Below are 13,751 nucleotides of genomic sequence, written 5' to 3'. Positions count from 1 at the left end.
GACAGCAACAGCACAAGCTCCAGATTCCAGCACGGCCCCAGCGGTGCCCTCAGAGCTCTCCTTGTGGGTAACCTCTGATTGATTTGGAGTCAAATGTGGCAGTCCACCTTAAAACCTGCTGCTTGGCCCTTCTAATAATTCAGTAAGCACCTAATACCTTGCATTAAACCTCTTCTAGCTTAAAATACTCAGGGGGGTTTATTTTCCTGACAATGAATACAGTACATAAATGTTTCCTAAAGGAAAGGTGGCAGCTGCACACCCTGAGGGATGGCTTGTGATGTCCTCTCATTCATTCCCTTCTGGTATACTGCAACACATTGCAGCTTACGGGTGCCCAACTAAGTAGATTTGCAGATCTCATTTGAATTATCACAGCACTCACAAACGGACAAATGGATCCTTAAAAGATTTTTACAAAGAAGGACATATTATGCATATTATTAATACATCAAAAATAAAGAAAAAAATACAAGCAAGCAGAACGAAAACGGCAGAGCTGGCAATTGCCCTGTTACCAATATTAGTGCTTTATCAAAAATTATAAGGTAAAAAAGTGATTATTTTGTAAAACATAAAACTTTCAGAAGAAAAAAGGCGAAAATCTTCAGGACCTAGGACTGGCTGAAGAGTCCATAGACTTGACACAAAAAGTACAATTCGGTCGGTTGTAGTAGCTCACATCTGTAATCCAAGCACTTCGGGAGGCCAAGGCAGGCAGATTACAAGGTCAGGAGTTCGAGACTAGCCTGACCAACATGGTGAAACACTGTTTCTACTAAAAATACAAAAATTAGCTGGGTGTGGTGGCAGGCGCCTGTAATCCCAGCTACTCAGGAGGCTGAGGCAGGAGAATCACTTGAACCCGGGAGGCGGAGGTTGAACGAATCATTGCACTCCAGCCTGGGCGACACAGTGAGACTCTGTCTCAAAAAAAAAAAAAAGGTACAATTCGTAAAAGAAAAAAATTGATTAATGCATTACATGGCTCAGCACAGTGGCTCACACCTGTAATCACAACACTTTGGGAGGCTGAGGCAGGAAGACTGCTTGAGGTCAGGAGTTCAAGACCAGCCTGGACAACACAGCGAGGCCCTGTCTCTACCAAAAACAAAAACAAAATTAGCTGGGCATGGTGGTGGTGCAGGCCTGTAGTCTCAGCTACTCTGGAGGTTGAGGTGGGAAGATCACTTGACAGGAGGTAGAGGCTGCAGTGAACCATGATTGTATCACTGCAGTCCAGCCTGAGTAACAGAGTTAGACCCTGTTTCAAAAAAAATAAATAACAGATGACTATATGAAAATGCAAAAGTTTTGTTCTGTGAAAGATCTATTAAGAGGATAAAAAGACAAGTTTCAGATGCAGAGAAAATGTTTACACACCACATAACTGGCAAAGAACTTCTACCTAGAATATATAAAGAATCCTCAAAACTCTACACTAAAAAACAATCCCATCTGCCCCTTAGGGAAACAGTTAATTTAGGGAAAGGCATATTAAAACCACAATATTATCACTACAATACTATTAGAACCGTTAAAATATAAAATAATGATAATATGAAATGCTGGAAAGGATATAGAGAAACTTTAATACGAAATGTAACTTTCCATTTATTGCTGGTGAAAACATATAGCCACTTTGGAAAATAGTCTGGCAGTTTCTTACATAACTAAACATACACTTACAATATGACCCAGCAATTGCACTCTTGGTCATTCATCCCAGACAAATGAAAACCTAAAAACTGTACATAAATATTCCCAGCAGCTTTGTAGTTAACGGCCAAAACCTGGAAATAGCTCTTATGTTCTTCAGCAGGTGAAGAGTTAAACTATGTACTGTGCTACCTTCATACAATAAATACTACTCAGCAATAAGAAGAAATGAGCTATTGCGTGAGATAGGTTGGGTGGTTTTCTAGGACTTTATACTGAGTGAAAAAGTCAATCGCAAAAGGTTACATACAGTATGATTCCATTTATGAGACATTCTCAAAATGACAGAGTAAAAAGAAAATTAGTGGCTGCCAGTAAATAGGGAAAAGGAGGTAGGAGGGAACCTTGCGCTTCATGAGGGAGTTTCTTGGCAGTGGTGGTTCTATATCTTGACTGTGGTGATGGCAGTGATACAAATCTACCTGTACATACGCATCTAAAGGCATCTACAAAAATTTTACCAAATTGCACAGAACTGTACACACGCATATACATATAAGTGAGCGCATTAAAAACATGAAATCTGAATATTAACAATATTGCATCAGTTTCCTAGTCTAAGGTTATTAATATGTTATCTTACGTAAGATGTTACAACTGGGAGAAGCTGAATGAAGGTGACACAGGACTCCCTGTACTATTCTCACAACTTCCCATGAGTTGATAAATACTTCAGATAAAAAAAAAAATTTTTTTAAGTGGTGACATTCAATCACATTTTTCTTATTTTACAAATTACTAATATTTTAAGTGGGATCAAAAACATGGAACTAATACATTTTAAATTATTCAAAAATGTTTTTCATCCTTATCACATTGTTTTTTGTTAATGTCTTTTTTTTTTTTTTTTTTTTTTGAGATGGAATTTTGCTCTTGTTGCCCAGGCTGGAGTGCAATGGTGCAATCTCAGCTGACCGCAACCTCCACCTCCCAGGTTCAAGCAATTCTCCTGCCTCAGCCTCCTGAGTAGCTGGGATTACAGGCATGTGCTACCACGTCTGGCTAATCTTGTATTTTTAGTAGAGACAGGGTTTCTCCACGTTGGTCGGGCTGGTCTCGAACTCCCAACCTCAGGTGATCTGCCCGCCTTGGCCTCCCAAAGTGCTGGAATTACAGGTGTGAGCCACCACGCCTGGGTTAATGTCTTATTATGAGCATAATTTATAGTATCTAGTTTACAATAAATAAGCATACACATACTGGGAATGAAGACTCAATTTTTTATACTGCCGAAATAAAATTTTTGCAGACCTCTGTTACAGAGGCTACAAAATTCCAAACTACTATCCATCCCTTAAAATTTTTACTTGGGGAAGAACATTAGAACAGGAAAAATGTTAGAACAAGAAAAATACTAAACTAAGAATCAAAAGCACAATTATTTTTTTTGTTCGTTTTTTGTTATTTCCTTTCAAATCTACATCTGCAGAAAAAAAACAATTCTAAACAAGTCACAACCTCATTCTCATCTATAAAATGCAGAAATTCTACTGTATGATTCCTAAGGACATTCTAGCTCCAAAAACATTAACTCTAAGGCAGGAAAAAGTGAAACAATGAAAAAATGCATGACAAACTATAACTAGTATTTATTGAAAGTATATTAAGGGCTCAGAAGTGTCAGGAATATTACATACAAAACATGGTCTAAATTCTATCAACACAAATACAGAAAAAGGCATCTATAAAGATAATTTTACCTCAAAGAAAACAGATTAAGATCCAGTTTAAATAAAAATATTTAAGTAATAGACACATCTGGCTGTTTTACATGTAATCTCATAGTGCTTTAAGACTTTTAATTTCTGCTTTTTGAATTATATTGTAACAAACAATATACCAGTACATCTAAGTATCCTGGTATACACGCTTAGGGTTTTGATGGTTCTTACAAGAAGTAGACTAGCAAGTCATTCTAACAGGAAAAACAGTTCTTCTCCATCCACTTGGTTAGATGTAACAAGACAATTTTTAAAGGTTCATTATTCAGAGGACGTTAACCACCCACAAGGTAGTATCTACCATCCTGTTAATACCACCCTCGGCTATACAGAAGCATCACTTAGCCAAAACAGAGTCAAAAACCAGAAAAAAAGTACAAGTCCTCTAAGCAGTAAAAAACAAGTCCCTAGCACTAAAGCTCCATGCACAGGAAGTCTTTTGGTTCCTCACCCAGAGGAACATGCCGTCATTTTTATCCACCATTCAACAAGTACTGTATTGGGTTCTGTTCCCACAGTATACCGAAAAACATTGAATTAGGAAGAGGAGACTACTATGGGCAGGCATAATGAGAGCAAACAAAATGAGAGCAAACAAAGAGATAACAGTTAACAATAAAGTAATAAGCAAATCAACCCCCAAAAGCAGACATGATTTAGAAAGGAATGGTTTCACCAACACACAAACAAAATATGATTGTCTGCATATTGCTGGCTGAGTACACTAATTGGCTGAAGTTCCTTTTGCAAATAAATTATTGTGAGTTCACCGACATCCCACACATACGAATGTCACTATATCTATTGACTACTTAATAAGTAAGGTGATAAGTATTAATAATGGATATGTACCATCTTTTAAGATAGGAGGATGCAGGTTATATTTTGAGAATTTTCTGTAATTGTTTCCATTAACTATACTTTATACTTTTATAGGCTAGCAAGTCTTTGTCTTTTTAAGATTATTTTGAATGACTATTTTTGATAGTCATTCACTTGATAGTCACATGAGCCCTGCTGGTAGAGGCAACAGTGAGCCATGATTGCACCACTGCACTCCAGCCTGGGCAACAGAGCAAGACTCTATGTCAAAAAAATAAATAAACGCCTTTCTAAACTTGGATCTACATACATCAAGGGATGATGTATTTGAATCTACTCAAAGTATTTATACACATTGAGAGGGATCAAGTTACACAGGAATGTACATTTATTAAGATGTATATTCACCAAACTAATATTATATTATTAGTATTATAGATGGCAAAACCCATCTTAAGTTCTAAAATGGAAAAATAAAATTACAAATTATCTTTCCAGCATTCTTTACTATTGAATTAAATTAAATCACATCTGAAGCTTACCCTGAAATGAAGAGACCTACCAAAAAAAAAAAAAAAGAAGAACAAAATGAGGAATTCCGAGAAGTGTAAATATTACACTGAAATTCGTTCAGGCAATAAAGAACATACAAATGGTTTATATCCTAAAAAGCAAGGCTGCACTGCAGTAAGTAAACCAATTAATGTTCCTTTTTCATCAACTTTCAGATGTTCTCAACAACAACACTTTAACCTTTCTGAAGCATGGACGCTGAAACAGAGGTGTATCTTACAACTACTGTCATCCAATGGCAGGACGTAGCTGGTGAAAACGTTTGGGTGATTCCTCCTGGAAAGATGAAGAAAGCACCAGCATCAAAGTGTCTTAGGTTTGATCAAAAATAGTCACTCAAAATAGTCTTAAAAAAAGACAAAGCAATGATCAGAAGCCTATAAAAGTATAATCAACAGAGACAACTACAGAAATTTCTCGAAATGTAAACTGCATCCTCCTACCTTAAAAGATAGTACATATAAATTACTTATCACACTCCTTAGCAAGTAGTCAACAGATTTAGCTATTATTATTATAAGATGGATGATAAAGACTAGTCAAGCTGATGAAAATATCTGCTGATCATAGTGATCAGCCAATCAATAAGCACTTCTTAAGGGTCTACCAGGTCACCAGCAATACGCAAGAGTATTACAAATCCATCATGATCAATCTGAGAAGGACTATTTTTTAACCAGTAAGGGGCAAATGTCACATCACATTCATCAACGATTAGAACTAAGTACTCTTAACTTCCTTTAAAGTATTGCCCTTTATTTGAGTCCAGTCTACAGAACTTGAAACCTAAATTGTTTACTTGAAGAGAGTCATCAAATGATTATGTTAGTATAAGGAAGTGTTACCAGAATCAGTCTAATCATTTTCATAGGGAAAAAAAGAAATATTTTCCTATTATTCTCCAGGCTTAAGTAGAATAACGATGGGTTAAATTTTCTCTTAAAACCTTTCTACGGTGGCTCATGCCTGTATTTCCAGCACTTTGGGAGGCTAAGGCAGGCAGATGGCTTCAGCCTAGGAGTTCAAGATCAGCCTAGGCAACACAGCAAGATCCTCTTTCTACAAAAAATAGCCGGGTGTGGTGGTACATGCCTGTGGTTCCAGCTACTCAGGGGACTGAGGTGAGAGGATCACTTGAGCCCAGCTGGTAGAGGCTACAGTGAGCCATGATTGTGCCACTGCACTCCAGCCTGGGAAACAGAGTGAGACACTGTATCAAATAAATACACAAATAAGTACCTTTCTAAACTTGGAGCTACCCACATCAAGGAATGATGTACTTGAATCTATTCACAATACTTATACACATTGAGAGGGAACAAGTTACACAGGAATGTACATTTAATAAAATGTTACTTTTTATTTATATAGAATATCCAAAATAGGCAAATGTATAAACAAAGAATATAGATCAGTGGTTGCCTAGGGCTGGGGATGGGGTGGGGATGGGATGAAAAAGTTCTAAAATTAATTGAGATTATGGTACACAAATATACTAAACACCACTGAATTGTACCTTTTTAATAGGTAAATTATATGGCATATGAATTGTATTTCAAAAAGCTGTCACTTTAAAATTCTAACTCTTCACAAAACTTAAATCAAAACTGCTGCATTATGGTCAAATTCCACAGGACCTACTACCCCTCTGTCAGACATTATTCCTGGCCCAGTTGACGCCATCACTGACAGTGTTACATGGTCCCTTTCTTAACACTCCAATCTTTCCCCCACAAATATAAAGATTGAACGGGGGAAGGAGAGTGGTGGGGGTCTATTTTGTCAAAGTTAAACATATTTCACATTGAATTTTAATACAAATAATTTTTTTTTTTTTTTTGGGAGATGGACTCTTGCCCTGTCACCTAGGCTGGAGCGCAGTGGCGTGATCTTGGCTCACTGTAACTTCCGCCTCCTGGGTTCAAGCAATTATCTTGCCTTAGACTCCAGAGTACCTGGGACTACAGGTGTGTGCAACCACACCCAGCTAATTTTTTGTATTTTAAGTAGAGATGGGGTTTCACTATGTTGGCCAGGCTGGTCTCGAACTCCTGACCTCAGTGATCCGCCCACCTTGGTGTCCCAAAGTGCTGGGACTACAGGTGTGAGCCACCATGTCCAGCCAATGATTTTTCATAACAAAAAGCACAAATCCTGGTAAAGACATCTATTTATTATAGCATTTTGAGCTTAAAAGAATGTGTTACTACTATGTCAGCAAAATATGAGTTATTTGCTAGGATACCAATGTAGTCTCACAATATTCTTTGAAATGCATGATTTCTGTAAAGCATAAGGAAAGACACAACTACGTTTGCAGAATTTCAGAAATATTTTGCCCCACAGCAACAGCAGTGTTTGCAATCCCAAAAAACAATTCTAAGCTAACAAGTTTAATTCAACAGGTTCCATGGACCTTAACCCACCTCCATGGAAGACCAGGTTTGTGTGCTAGGCTATTTTGGAAGAGGCTATGCAGAACAATAAACAAATGAGTGAATAATAAGTTCACCAAAGGGTGCACTTCATCTAAGCTACCTTTAATCCACATGTTCCACTCTGCACCGGTCTATTTAAGGTTCCTGCTCAGAGGAGCTCGTAACTTGTGACAGAGACAAACTTAATCTTACCCTCAATGCCTAGCATGGTATACACTATAAGTGCAGTTCTCAAAAGTCTTCTAAATGAAAGGAGATTTTTTTTTTTCAGCTGATTAGGCCGCCTGGCTGCTTACAGCTGGGTTTTCTATTTAGGATTCTTTGGAAACCCTTTCTGCCCTCTGGGGTAGCTTAAAGAAGCACGTGGAACAACAGACTCTTCTCACTTACTTTACCAGCCTAAACTGTAGCCCCCTTTTTATAATTAGCAACCTAACGTTTGAGTGATTCCACCATGAACAAATCTATATTTCTCCTTGGGCTAATATGAGGAGTGCCTGCTGGGAGTCTCAAAGCAATTTTTAATCCTCTCTCTCAAGAAGAAGAAGAAGAATCAAGAAATGAGAAGAAATTAAAGTGTGTATTCCAAAAATATTCTGGGGTAAACTGTTCAGGCACACAGGTTTTGATCAATTTTTGCAAAGATTATGAAGTCTACATTTTGAACACAAACATACTAGTGGCAGCCTTGTATCCTAAGAAAAGGTAAAAGGAATCGGAATTACTAGTCCTGGAGAAATTATTTTTAAAGATAAGTATATAAAAAATGATTAGTTTTCTCCACTCCCAATAAACATAATTTACTAACTAAAATTTGCAAACATGAGAGACAGTTTAAGACAGTCCTACACAGAGGTTAAAAAAAAAAAAAAAAAAAAAATGAAAAAAAAAACTGAAAGAATAAACAACCATTAACAATGTTACAATGTGATAGGAGCACTGTTAGGTGACACTTTTCATTTCTTTTTCTTTTTAAAAATAGAGTCAGAGTCTCCCTATGTTGCCCAGACGGCTCTTCAACTCCTGGGCCCAAGCCATCTTCCTGCCTCAGCCTCCCAAAGTGCTGGGATTACAGGTGTGAGCCACCATGCCTAGCCACTTTTAATTTTGAAATTATGCATTCCTTTCATATTAATATTTTACAACGAGCATGTGAAACTTTGATAAGGAAAAACGTTTTCTCCTTTAAACACATACACACTTTCCCCCAAATAGAACTAAATTTAAACTTCTTTACAGTAAGTGATTTTCCAGAATACTGATGAGCTATTAAAACTGCCCAAGTACTTTAGGCAACAGTAAAAATGAAACGGCTCTAACTTCTGTTAATTTTAGCAAACTCCACAATCTAATAAAAGAAATATACACACAGCCATACTGTAAGTCAGACCATGGCTTGTACTGTAAGAGGATTTTACAGGAGTAAAAACAAAGAACAATCACTTGGGATTAAGAGAACAGAGGAAGAGCTTGCAGACAAGGTGACATCTGAGCAGGGCCAGATGGATGATCCCTGTCACTATGTAACAACAGTTGAAATTCAGAGCACATACTGTATCTCCCCAAAATATTTTATACATAAAAATAGCTCTAGTAGAGAACATAAACCCAGTCTACTCCCAAAACTGCTTTATTAAAAAATGTATTTAAAAACATATTCTAAAATCTGCTAAACCCATGAAAACTTGTCCACTTCAATCATTTCAATTACGTGAATCCTGTGTCACTGTTACTTTGTACTTGTTACTGCACTGACATACCCACTGTCTTTTTCCTAAGAATCTTAATGTTGCACCTTCTCACTAAACTGTATACATCTGATTTGCTGGCTCTGGGTCTAATTAAAAAAAAAAAAAAAAAACTATTGAGAGCAAGACTGTCATCCAGTTATACTTTATCTCCAGAAATACTCTGTCATCAGTTTCTACTTTACATAGTACCGTTTAAATAAAAGTATACTCAACAGATGTTATTGAGTATTCTACTTTACATAGTACCGTTTAAATAAAAGTATACTCAACAGATGTTATTGAGTATTCTACTTTACATAGTACTGTTTAAATAAAAGTATACTCAACAGATGTTATTGACAGATACAACCTAGTTCTGAATAATTGTGACAGTGTGTTCACCATCACAAAAGATGTCTGTGGAACAGATATTATAAACAAATCACAATTTTGTTCACAAAATTCTTTGTTATAAAAAAAAAACAAAGAACCTCTAGATTGACATATCTTCCCCCAACAGTAAGCCAATTGCTGGCCTTTCGTATAAAATCTTCCGAAAGGTGTTTATTTAAAAAATTAAATAACTGAAGCGGCCTTTACAGGACATTACTTTTTTCTGTCACAAAGACCTAAAATAACACATTTACTGGGTACTAAAAAGGTCCGAGGTGATGCAGTGAATCTGCACAGAAATGGAGGATAATCCTAGCTCCCAAAGATCTCAAGAAACAGTTCATAACTCAAGAAATGTGTTCATATAAAACAATGTGTTTAAAACAATGTAGAAAGCACAAAAGAGGAAAAAGTCTTTTTCAGGAAATACAGTCTAGATATTTCAAAGGTAATTATTTCTGAATGTTTTATTTATATGTGCTCTTTTAAAAGTTGAGAAATTCTTTTATTGTTTAAATAAATTAGTAAGTAAACAAAAACAGACTTTAAAAAACTTGGTTTAACCGTCTACTTACTATGAGATGGGAAGGAAGATTATGCCTAGCTGCTTGCCTGATATCCTTATCACAGAAATGGATCAAAGAAAAAAATAGAAAAGAAGGAATATTAGGTGAAACAATTCCAGATACCATCAAGATTACTACAAATGGCCAAGCACGGTGGCTCAGTCTGTAATCCCAGCAGTTTGAGAGGCCAAAGCAGAAGGATCGCTTGAGGCCAGGAGTTGGAGACTAGCCGTCTATATAAAAAATTAAAAGGTGAAACCACCATCTCTACAAAAAATAAAAATTTTAGCTAGGCGCAGTCGTGCCCACCTGTAGTCCCGGCTACTACGGAGTCTGGGGTAGGATGATCACTTGAACCCAAAGAATTTGTTTTTGTGTGTCTTCATTTCCTAAATTCTGTGAGAAGAATAGATTTTTCTTTCAAACATTATCTGATATTGGCCTTCAATTTCCCAAGTAGTTTCTCTATTGTTACTGTTGAGCCTGTGAATTTACAATGTTCCACACCACTCGGAAGCTACTAGACAGCAAATTAATCGATGAACACTTTAAAAAGTTGGATTGCTTTAATCAAAAAAAAAAAAAAAACTGGGTCACATGTTTCAACAAAATTCCCTCTTTTAGAGAACTAATTTTACAAAATAATTCAGAGTGTAAGAAAAGACACGATGGAATGCTATTTTTGATAATGAGTAGCAGAAAAAAGACCAGAGAATAACACACCCACTGCTACTTTGTTTATACGGTTGTAACTTGCACATGCAAGTACTCGACAAAGTATTGCACAAGGAGAAACTGTCAAAAATGAATGCTTATGAAAACATTCTTCACTAAGGCCTCTAACAAGGAATGTGCTATCTCTGATTTCCTCAGCAAGTATTGACAGGTTAAGCAGAGTGATAATACTCAAGATGAAAAGACGTCTTATACTAGTTTTATCAATAGTAAAAGCTGTTGGTACTAATTATAATGCCTATAAATTCAGTAGCAGAATCAACTTTACAGACGATATCTCCTAGGCAGCACAGCATTTTATAAAACCAACCTTATTTCCATCAAAACCCCTTTCCCCCCGCAATCCGACAGACCCCGGCAACCTATTTTGCTGTGTCTTTTTTCCCCAACCCTTCCAAAAGAACGCCAGCCAGTGAATCGAGGTAATATTTTCTGCAGTTCAAAGGTAAGGGCAAATTCAGCTCTACTAAGAACTCTTGTTCCTCACCAGTACACACCCTAACGCCCCCCGCCCCCCGGTTTTTTCTTTTCAAATCTTGGCCTAGGAAAGATTAATGCAACCATATCATTGCAAATCCATAAAAACGCGATTTCAGGTGGCGAGGAACGAAACTAGGATGGCAGGAAATACCAGCAGCAATCAATCATTTCGCCCTAGAAACCAGCCTCTCCAGAACGCAGGAAACCAGGCTATGCCCAAAGAACCTGCCGCCCGGAAGCAACAACTTCCATCAAACGGCAAAGAAAAGTTGTAAAGAGCTCAGCGCCCAGGCACCATGCCCGGTGCCGAGACTGAGAGCAGCAGGCACTCCACAGGCCGAGTCAGCTCGCGGGCGGTGGCCGCAGGGCTGGCCCTGGCTCCGGAAAGCTCCGGGTCCCGGGGTGCGCCAACGGCCCGGGGCGGCGCGGGCACAGCGCCCGCACCCCTCCCCAGGGCCGCGAGCAGTGGGCGGAGAGACCAGAGCAAGGGAAAAGGCGGACAATGCCCGGCCGGGCTGGCGCGCTCCGCCGGTCCCCGGCAGCCCTGCCCGCCGGGGCCCACCAGCCGCCGCGCTAAGTTTGCTCCTCAGCCTTCCCTTCCCAGCCGGGGCGGTGGAGCCGGGGCAGCTGAGCCGTGGTCGCCGGTCTTCCTCCACCTTTGCAGCCGCCGCCGCCTTCCTTCCCGCGGGGCGGCTACCGCGAGTCGGTGGCTAGGCGGCGCGCGAGCAGAGCAGGACGCGCCAGAAGGCGGCGAGCAAGGGGGACCCGGGCACGCGCGAGAAGAGCCAGGCACGGAAGGGGAAGGGGACGCGCGGGAGAGCTGGGCGCGCGGCGGTCCCCGCGGAACCGCCGGAGCTCGGGCGGGCTTTCGTTTGAGGCTGGGGTTGCGCCGCGGTTTGGTGTCCGTTACGAGCGCCGGCCCGGGCCGCGCCGCTTGCCAGCCATCCTGGACCGCCTCCCCACAGCGCCCACCAGGAAGGGCAGCTGGCGAGGGCCGACCACCTCGTCTCCCGCCCAGGCTGGGCTGCCGGCGGCGGGCATCCCGGCGCCTGCCCCCGAGCTGGAAGAGAAAGTGAAATGAAGCGCCTTTCCCTAGTCAACACCTACCCTTCCCCAGTCCTAGTACAGCTGCCTCGCTCCTCCAGCGCCGCCAGTCCCCGCCCTCGGGCCCCTGGCTCCGTTCTCTTGACAATGGCGCGTCCCCTTTAAGGAATAATCCGAACGGAACCGATCTTTGGTTAAACCTCCCTCCGACTCTGATTTTAACCGGATTTCTCTCTCGCTCTCTCCCAAAGCCCGACGGCCGCCCGGCTGTGCTGCGAGCTCTTCCCACCCCTTCCCTGCCCCGCCCACCCTCTGGCCTTCCTGATTGGCGAGAGACACTACAACAGGAACACAGTCCTCCCCCTCCACTGGCCTGGCCAGCCGCCGCTCAAACTTGCTCCCACCTTCTCCCCGCCCCTTTTCCCGGGTTGGTCCTCCCTCTAATCATTCTCTGCCCTCGCCTCGAATGTCGCTTCGGAGCAGTGGCTCACCCTCCCGCCTCTGGAAAGCGAACTTTATTTTTATTGGTGAAAGGACATCTTCCTGTACACTTGATTGGGCAAGGAAAGAGCTAGTCTGCACGCCCCCTACCATTATTACTCTCCCTTTACGGGCTTGAGAAACAGCCGCAAAGTCCTCCCCGCTTTGCCTGCTAGGAGCGACTTTCCCTTTAAATGTTGTTAGGGGTCGAGAACAAACTCATATCCTATATTGAGGAAAGCTGGAAAGGGATAAGAGAAAAATTCGAAATTTTCTCCCGATGAGTAATGTATCCAGAGCTGGCGCCCGGATCCTGCGGAACCTTATCCAATGATCCAGTGAATGGAATGATTAGAATTGAGTTAGAATACCTGAAAGTCCAGTGCTAATTCGTCCTGAGATGTACTCAACAAATTTCATCCACTGTCCGCTCTACTCATACCATTGATTGCACTGGCATTTTGCCACCCGGAAGAGCTTTAATCAAGTTATCTGCAAACCTGGAGATTTCCTTGCTTGTCTCGCAATTGTTAATTTAGAAAATCATTTCCATCACAAGTTCCGTTTAAGTCACGTCTTCTGTGACGTTCCGGCGTTTCCACGAGACCTGCTACTTTTTTGAAAAAATTAAGTAGATGGTACCCTTATGCCATCCTCAAAGTGTAGGACTTCGTTCCCCCTTGCTAGAACTGTAGGAAAAACACCCCAGGTCAGTTGAACCCAAGAGGGTACCATACGGCTGTTTCTTGAACGACTGAAGTGCTTCTCAGAAGAAAACGCGTCTCTCTAAGGGAAAGAGGGAGTCTGATACCAGAAGCTGGACCATGGAGCGGAACCTCACCCATTGAAAAGAGAAGAAATTATGGGGAAGCCTAGTGCGGGGTCTGCATTAGAGTTTCCCCAGTTTCCCATGGAAGCTGTAAGAACTAAAAGGTTTATTTCCGCTAAAATTGAGTACAGGTACAGCTTCGGTACCCATCTAAGAAAGTTAGTGGAAAATGGTTATGTGTTCTCTCCCTCTTTGCGGATGAAGCTTGGAAGACTGTGTAC

The 13,751-nt window shown here is 40.6% G+C and overlaps 1 protein-coding gene across 1 annotated transcript in view; it reads right to left on the bottom strand.

Annotated features, from left to right (window-relative positions):
- The window catches only part of FRYL (FRY like transcription coactivator), a 285,169-nt gene extending 272,650 nt beyond the window's left edge, over positions 1–12,519 (bottom strand). The window contains exon 1 of the mRNA XM_025385755.1: positions 12,285–12,519. The gene's annotated coding sequence lies outside the window, so the exon portion shown is untranslated. The remainder of the gene's footprint in view (positions 1–12,284) is intronic.
- Positions 12,520–13,751: the final 1,232 nt, after the last annotated feature.

This window comes from Theropithecus gelada, chromosome 5, assembly GCF_003255815.1.
Source record: "Theropithecus gelada isolate Dixy chromosome 5, Tgel_1.0, whole genome shotgun sequence".
In the NCBI taxonomy this organism is placed as follows: domain Eukaryota; kingdom Metazoa; phylum Chordata; class Mammalia; order Primates; family Cercopithecidae; genus Theropithecus; species Theropithecus gelada.
Note: the sequence above shows the minus strand (reverse complement) of the source record. Positions and strands in the feature narration are given on the sequence as shown.